Below are 9,837 nucleotides of genomic sequence, written 5' to 3' on the forward strand. Positions count from 1 at the left end.
CTGTATACTATGGGAGTATGTACTAAACCCCAGGATACCAGATTTTGTGCCAAACTGTTACTTCTCCTCAAGAAAATTTTCAAGGATGGCTGTATGTGAAACAAATAAAGGGAATGTCAATAGGAGAAGGCCTTTCATTTAGAGCTTCATAATAATAGCTATTATTAGAAGAATTAATATGAGAATCTTATTTACACTTAATTGTCTGAAATGATTTCTGAAAGTGGCAGAATCTGGGAAGTCTTTGCAATCAAATGTACTGTTAATTAAAATGGTTACAAATATCTAAGAATAACATAGCAAAATTTATTGGTATATCATGTAAATATATTACATATGCTATACATAGACATTAGAGTGTTAGTAATTTCCTAATCAGTTTTTACTCTCTGTTAAAGAGTTTGGATCAAGCTATGAAACAATCTAGAAAAAAAAAGAGCTATAGATTCTAATTTCAATTCTGTCATCAACTAACTCTTTGACTAAGAGAAAATATCAACTTACTTGAGATTCAATACTTTTATTTATAAGATTTGGGAAGTAACACCTGCTTCAACGTGGAATATCAAATTAAATGAGACATGTGGATGCTTTTCAAAATAAGGTGTGCAGTCATGATTGCTAAAAATTATAAAGATAATGAAAAAGTTGAGAAAGAAAAAGAAAAGTTGAAATCATATGGATACTGTCTTTAATATAATGTTTTCTAATTTTCTCAAAACATAACCTTTAATAAGGGAATAAGTTCCTTATTAAAAATTTTGAAGTTAAGCAAGAATAGGCCTCATAATATTAGAAATTATTCTTAAAAAAGGCCTAATGTTGTGACTTCAATGTCTTCTTTCTTTAAAGTTAGAGAGACAAGGTAGATTAAGGCACCTGATGTAAAAAATAAAGTTTTCAGTAATTAGAAGATATATAATTCTCTAATAAAATCAAGAATACTTCAATATATTACACAGCAAATACCAGATGATTAAAATGAATGTTAATAATCCAACTGCATTTTATTTTCAAGAAAAGTCAATATTGGATAATCATAATATTTCAATCAGCAGAGGCAGCAACTTACCCTAAATGATAATCTCATTAGTGCCTATGTGGAAGTCAATAAAAGAGAAGCTCTTCTCCTTAAACATACATCCAGCTTCCTGAGCCTGATTGTCCAATTAAGAAACTTGCATCATTAATTTAAGTCAAACGATCAATACACTTTTCAAACGCAAAGCAGATAATCAACTGTAGCAGATTCTTGCATTTATTAAAACTACAATGTCAAAATATGCCAATACTTGCAAGAGTGAGTAGAGGAGTAGTAGAGGTAGATCAGATTCCTTTGTAAACTTTGTATTCAATGTATTTCATTGCTATTTGACTCTTCAATCCATAAGGGCAGAAACAGTTGGTTGAAGTGCCCCTATAGAAGAGAAAAATACCATTCTAAATGAGTTTTGTTGATCTTTTACTGAATAGATTGCTTTGGATAATGAAATACTATTACCTATGTAGGTAAACACATACATATATTAGCAAAGCATTTAAAAAATTAATTCTTTAGAATGCTTCTTTATGAAGAGGGCCAAGAATATATAAGACAGATACCCAGACATTGACTATATATAACTTGAAGTCAAGAAACAGACAGGCTCTGAGTGAGTCATGGTTTGGTGGCAATTTTGCATGTGCATAGAAAAACCTTTATTCTGAAGCTGGTTCTGTGCACGGTTTATACTTGTCTGTCAGTGGCAACAGGGAATACATATTTTGGCTGTTAATGTTTTAAAGGAGAAAGGGTAAAAATTCTACTACAGACATGGACTACCATTCTTTTTTTGGGTGCAGGGGAGAGTTCACATTTGGTGGTGCTCAGGGCTTATTCCTGATTCGTGGTCAGGGATCACTCTTCTGTACTTGGGATACCACACGTGATGAACTGGGGGCAACTGCATGCAAGGCAAATACCTTAACACTCGACTATTTCTCTATCCCCTGGACAGATATAGTAAAAACTCTTAGTCTTATGTTCAATTGAATTCTACTGCACCAATATACGGTCACCTACAGAGTAAGATCTATCCTTAGAGAAGAGTTTGGGTTATCTTTTGTATGATGTGAAGCATTGAACTTCTTCAAGAGAACTTTCAGCAGAGAAAAATACTTTCAGGGTCTGGGGAAAAGAGTCATTTATTGGTCTTTAGGATAAAAAAATAAATCTGGGGTAGGTGGGCAAGAGCGTAGAGGATAGAAGCCAGCTGCTGGGGACATGGGGACAAACATAGTTGGAACTGAGGGGCTCGCTTTCTGAAGCCACGCTGCCCCACTACACCTCCCTGATGCTCAGCTCTGAAAAACTGTTTTTTATTACATATTTATAATTTTAGTTTGAAAAACACTTGAGTGAACAAAATGTCTACAGGAAATAACTATAGAAAATACTGAGAGGAGGAAGAAATTACATTACTCATCAATTCTTTCTGAATATGAACATTATTAGAATGTTTTGCATTCTAGTAATGCAATATCATTTCACATGGTGACTGTTAAAAGTGACGAAAATTCTGGTTACATTTACATAGGTTACTAATTTTACATGTGTGATGACAGCACATTCAAGAGGGAAGAAGTAGAGGGGGATAGAAGATTATAGCTTGAATTAATTTAGTGATGCCTCAAGCTTCTTAACTCGAATAAGCAAACAAAACTAACCTATAAGAAACGCAATCATCAAAAAAATATGTTGATTATTCTCTGTTATTTTTCAAACATATTAAAAAATAACTTAGGCTTTTGTTTCTGACAAACAACAAAATAATTTTTAAGAATGTTGCTACAATAAATTTAAGTTTTATAAAAATTAAACTGCAGAAAAAACAGTAATATATTTATATTTGTATACATACATGTTAGATTTTTATTTACATGGGGTCCAGTTTTATGGGAATAGTTCCAAGGTCAACTTAGAATATAGTTTTAAGTTTCCCAAATTATTATATTTAATATTTTACATACTGATTTTATATATATTTACCAATTTATTATTTTATCAGCTGCATAATCTGTCATAATGTCATATGCTCTTAAATTTATTTAAACTTGTTTGCTCTCACATAAAGTTATTTATACTAAAAGGTCTAAAAATGCTACATATTAGCTTAGATTCCTGTTTAATATGCTGCTGTAAAATATTGAGTTATGTAAGGACTAGGACACAATAAATGTTCCCCTTACAAACATTAGTTCAAGGCACTGCTAATGAGTTTACCTCTATTATCTTTAGACTGCAGCTTCATTAGCAGTGCTGTGATAGGAAAGATAATTAGTGCGTGCTTGTCAATTTGATTTTTGCTAACATTATGGCCTTTAATTTGTACTATATTCTTAAAGGATCCCTCTGGGAGACTATGGATCACTTTGTTGGCTAGTGAGAAGCTATTTATTTAGGCCTAACAAAAGCACAGTTTAATTAAGAAGCATTCTGCCATTTATTGTATACTCTGGACTACAATTTTGATGTTGGTTTATAAATGCTAAGATCTGTCAGGTTCAATTTCTCTGCTCTAATTTCCTATCAGAGAAAATGTGATACCAGGCATAGATCCAATTTTGTTTTCTATTAGCATTTATATTGACAGAATTAATTATTTTATTATCATCTTTGACATATTGCTAAATAGCAGACAGCATAGCCTTCCTTGTGATGGTTATGCATATATTGTATAGTCATTGTCTAGGAGGATTTACACCACATTTTATTAGATCTATCTGAACATGGCCAAGTAAAAGGGTAAGAGGGAAATTGCACAAGCTTTGGTGAAGAGGCAGTATTCCCAAATATAATAAAGATGAGTATTTTTCAGTATGAATTATGTATACAGATGATTAGGCTGGCAAAGACTCTGTAAGAATATCCTAGAAGGTGGAACTGTAATACTTATGATCCTGATGTTGTATCTAAAATGAAGTGCTTGAAACCATGTACATCATATATATTTCCACCCCACATGAAGAATACTGATGGGACTACCAACTCCTATTGGATTTTAGGCAAAACTAATATCAAGAGATGGTATACTTTGCATATAGTTCTCACCCTTTGAACTCAAATTTTTCCATAATTAATTTAATCATCTCCCTGATGCAGCTGAAGTTTACATATTAATATATGTTCCAAATATTCAAGCTGGAGTGATTTTTAACTTCTTATTCATGAATAACTTATCATTACTTAAATGCAAATGAATTAGGTGTACAGTTTAATAAAGGAGAAAGCCATGCTACAGTTGAATATATCTTTATTGCTTTCTTCTCTAATGTATTTTATTATTTATAGGTTATTATCAGGAATCTTACCCTAATAGTTGCCTTAACAGTTAGAAGGGGGATGAGATTGCACAGGGTGGGGGAAGCCTCTGGTATCTTTAGAGAGACCTTAAACAGAATCCAGAGTTGCTTTTGAGCACCATCAGGTTGACCCAAACTCCACAAGTAAAAGAAAAATGTAGCTGTAAAATTTTACAGTAGAAAATATCAAATTCCTTTGCTTCAAGACAAAGCTAGGATATTGTGTTATAAAAGGATTTTTTGGAGGGATGGAGAGAGAGTACATTGGGCAGGGAAATTGCTTTGTATGCAACCGGCCAAGGTTTAATACCCAGAACCTTATGTATTTCACCAAACTCTAAAAGCTTATTTTGCTTTATTTTTTCTTTTATCTACTGAGAAGCATATTCAACCATATTTCACTACTATTTGTTATAAGATGAACATTTTCAGAAAGACTAGCCTTTTTTTGTGTCCCTGTGTATTTAATCAGTACAAGCATAATCATATTCTTACTACAAAAGTGAAATGGGGATATATTCATGGAAAGTAATTAAATATATTTAGTATCCAAATGCTGTCTATATGCAAATTCCATGTCAACATTTTTGAAATTATATTTATCCTCTGAGACATGTATGTCTAAAACTATGATTTCAGTGTGGTGTACAAATAACTTACTCCAGAGAGTTTAAAATGTATTCTTGAGGCAATACAAAGAGAGTATCTCTGTTTACTATCATTAACACCCATGGACTCAAATTTAAAATAAAAACAACAAAATAGAGTAAGCAGAAACAAATACTAGGAAAAATATTTACCGGTAAGGGGAGGGGCATATATTAAAGAACGTATGTCAAAAGCAAAACAATACATTGAATATTAGATATTGGATGAACAATATTCTACTCAGAGAAACCATATGTTTCAAATTTTTCCTTATGCACAGTGATACTGTAAATAAGAATTCATTACTGGGAGTAAGAAGACTCAGACTACAGTTGAGGTTCTTTCTTTTTTTTTTTTTAAATTTATTTATTTTTAATTAGAGAATCACCATGAGGGTACAGTTACAGATTTATACACTTTTGTGCTTATACTTCCCTCATACAAAGTTCGGGAACCCATCCCTTCACCAGTGCCCATTCTCCACCACCCGTAAACCCAGTGTCCCTCCCACCCTCCCCAATCCCATCTCCCCCCCACCCCACCTTGCCACTGTGGCAAGGCATTCCCTTCTGTTTTGTCTCTCTAATTAGCTGTTGTGGTTTGCAATAAAGGTGTTGAGTGGCCGCTGTGCTCAGTCTCTAGCCCTCATTCAGCCCGCAACTCCCTTCCCCCACATGGCCTTCGACTACAATGTAGTTGGTGATCGCTTCTCTGAGTTGACCTTTCCCCGGAACGTGAGGCCAGCCTCGAAGCCATGGAGTCAACCTCCTGGTACTTATTTCTACAGTTCTTGGGTGTTAGTCTCCCACTCTGTTATTCTATATACCATAGATGAGTGCAATCTTTCTATGTCTGTCTCTCTCTTTCTGACTCATTTCACTCAGCATGAAACTTTTCATGCCCATCCACTAAACTACAAAATTCTTGACCTCCTTTTTTCTAACAGCTGCATAGTATTCCATTGTATAGATGTACCAAAGTTTCCTCAACCAGTCATCCGTTCTGGGGCATTCGGGTTTTTTCCAGATTCTGGCTATTGTAAACAGTGCTGCGATGAACATACATGTGCAGATGTTGTTTCGATTGTACTTTTTTGCCTCTCTGGGATATATTCCCAGCAGTGGTATTGCTGGGTCAAATGGGAATTCAATATCTAATTTCCATGGTACTGGAACAAAGGCAGAGCCGTAGACCAATGGAACAGGGTGGAATATCCCTACACACAACTCCAAATGTATGACCATCTAATCTTTGATAAGGGAGCAAGAGATGTGAAGTGGAGCAAGGAAAGCCTCTTTAACAAATGGTGCTGGCACAACTGGACAACCACATGCAAAAAAATGGGTTTAGACCTTGACCTGACACCATGCACAAAAGTCAGATCAAAATGGATTAAAGACCTCAACATTAGACCACAAACCATAAGGTACATTGAAGACAAGGTCGGCGAAACCCTCCACGATATTGAAGATAAAGGTATCTTCAAAGGTGACACGGAACTAAGCAATCTAGTAAAAACAGAGATCAACAAATGGGACTACATTAAACTAAAAAGCTTCTGCACTGCAAGAGATACAGTGACCAGAATACAAAGACTATCCACAGAATGGGAAAGGATATTTACACAATACCCATCAGATAAGGGGTTGATATCAATGGTATATAAAGCACTGGTTGAACTCTACAAGAAGAAAACATCCAACCCCATCAAAAAATGGGGCGAAGAAATGAACAGAAACTTTACCAAGGAAGAAATACGAATGGCCAAAAGGCACATGAAAAAGTGCTCTGCATCACTAATCATCAGAGAGATGCAGATCAAAACAACCATGAGATACCACCTCACACCACAGAGACTGGCACACATCCAAAAGAACAAAAGCAACCGCTGTTGGAGAGGATGTGGGGAGAAAGGGACCCTTCTTCACTGCTGGAGGTTCTTTCAATCTACTCATTATATTGAAAGAAAAGACACAATGTAATTAGAAGGCTTATGTTCCAGGAACAGTCTGCCTCCTTGTTATTAAGCTGAAATTTGTCTTAGTTTTATAGCAGTAGAAAAATATATACAGTATTTAGTGGTAATAAAACACGAAAATCCAGAATAAATGCAATGTATTGAACAAATATTATGGTGATATATTGTCATTGAGTTAATATGTGTAGATAACTATATAAAATAACGCTTAAGTGCTATTTTAAATAGATGTATAATCAGACCCTTAAACATATACAGTATTACAAATCATTACTGAGATAAGGACTGGAGTGATAGCACAGCGGGTAGGGCTGTTGCCTTGCAAGTGGCTGACACGAGTTGATTCCTCTGTCCCTTTTGGAGAGCCCAGCAAGCTATCAAGAGTATCCTGCCCACACAGCAGAGCCTGGCAAGCTACCCATGGCATATTAGGTATGACAAAAACAGTAACAAGAAGTCTCACAATGGAGATGTTATTGGTGCCTGCTCGAGCAAATTGATGAACAACGGGATGATGGTGCTACACTGCTACTGAGATAAAACATTATTCAAAAATTAATAAAATTTCATAGCATTCATGATACCCACAAAATTGTAGCCCTTTCAGCAGAGGTGAAGAAATCAGTGGGTAATAAAATGATACATGTTTTGATCTTTGATTCTGTTTTATACAATTGAGTGTGTGTCTTGGGAAGACTTATATAAGATCAGATTTTTTTGAATAACTACTAAATTTGGATGCTTATCTTTTAAGGCAAGGTAGAGGTGAAAGATAATAGGATTATGACACCAGCATGAAGAAAATAACAAAAAGCAGTATAAATTCTAGGAAATATTTTAATTGAAGTAGATTGCAACCAAACAGAAGTTCTTTATCTACTGGAAATGAAAAAGGAATCATTGAAATAATACATTAGGAATTTAAGCAATGGTGTGAATGTCAGTTTCCTGGGAAATAAACCCAATCTGTAAGAATTCGGAAGGAATGTTGTAGACTTAGAAGAAGATGGGACATCTGAGTCTCAATTCACAGAAGTCAAATAAAGCTATGTTTATAGGATGGCTTCATCACTCTCATACTTTTTCTTATAACCAAAGAGGGAAAGAAGTCTCCTGAACTAAACTAATCCAAAACTTTTCTCTAACAGTTATGGATTTGTCTCTGTTCTTCCTCTAAAGACTACTAATAATGCCAGAAACTCACTATTTTGATGATTCAAGTGCCTATGAGGAAGAGTCTCAGCTCACTGTCATCTGCACTAAATGTCACTGAAAAATGCACATTTCTAGTTCACCATCCAAAGTTCAGAAAGCAGAAGCAAAGGGTCCTTTAGAACTCATGGTACACTGCTAAAAAGAAAACATATTACATTTTTGGCCTTTTTTTATGAATGTTTTCTTTACCTCATTTTCTAGCAAAATTTACATTTGCCTTGAGAATTGTTTCCCCTCCTTCCCCAGTCTTTTTTTTTTTATATGAGAGAGCATGGAAGTGGTGTGAAAATCTTTCTTGATGTGAGTTTTTTCTAGACTGTTCTTCATCATCTTCCCTAATACCTCTTAAATTCAATTTTTTCCTAGCAGAAAATAGTTACCATTACTTCTATTGTTCAATAACGTACTTTACTTCTATTGTTCAATAACGTACTTACTTCTGACTGTAATTTTACCCTTCCCTACAATAGCACATTGTGTTTCAAAAATTTTTCTTTAGATTGTGTAACATCATTTCTTGATAATTTTATTGTCAATGATGATGAACATTTCAAATCTTGACTTTTAAAATCCTTCATTGTCTCACTCATTCTACCTTGTCTTTTCTTATCTTTCTCAACCCTAGATGTGTTAGGACAGGTATCTAAAATATTGTTTTTCATATTTTAATCTCAACTTCTTTTAAAACATGTTTGTCTCTTCATTCTATCACAGGTATGATGGATTGCAGAGCCTAGCCTTGCCTCCATTGGTTCTCTGATGTATAAAGAAATAATGTATAAAGAAATAAATTAAGTAAAAATACTGGAGGGATTTATTAAAGAGATAGTACATTAGTACACAACTGAGGCATGGGCATGAACTCTCTCAAGGGATAGAATTAAAGTACTGGAATTTGGGATAAGGGCTCCTTAAGAAGTGAGCTAACTCAGAGGAGAAATATGCCTAAGGGTTTGGGCATTGGTATCAAGATAGAGGTGGCATTAATGTTGCACATATATAAAAACTGTGTTTGCTGATATATCACATGCATCATTAGCATTAAATCGTCTAGGTAGTAGACATAAAAATCAATATGCATTTCTGGTTTAATGAGGAAAAAACTGAACTAATGTCAGTGTTCTATTAACTAAGCATTCTGTAGTAGTTGGCAATGGTTTTGTGTTCCAAAGTCTTCTCTTTATCAGAAAATTGGTAACAAAAACCTGTCTGGATTGGAGTCTCAAGACTCCATTTTATTTTTACACATAATGTTCTTTTTCTCATTTCTTACAGTACTTTCTCCACACTGTTCCTTCTATAACAATTTCACTGTCTTTGATAAAATGAAGAGACAAAAGTGTCTTTGATATGAAATCCAAAATTCGATTCCTTAGCCCCTTTAACTGATCTGATATTACTTTAATTTTGTTCTCATCTTTATATATATATATATATATATATATATATATATATGAGAGAACACTTTAGCACTGTCCTCCTATTGTTCATCGATTTCCTTGAGCAGGCATGAGTAACGTTTCCATTGTGAGACTTGTTACTGTTTTTGGCATATTGAATATGCCACTGGTAGCTTGCCAGGCTCTGCTGTGCGGGCGGGATACTCTCTCTCTGGGAGGAGCAGAGAAATCGAACCCGGGTTGACCGTGTGCATG

Source organism: Sorex araneus, chromosome 2 (genome assembly GCF_027595985.1).
Source record: "Sorex araneus isolate mSorAra2 chromosome 2, mSorAra2.pri, whole genome shotgun sequence".
Taxonomy (NCBI): domain Eukaryota; kingdom Metazoa; phylum Chordata; class Mammalia; order Eulipotyphla; family Soricidae; genus Sorex; species Sorex araneus.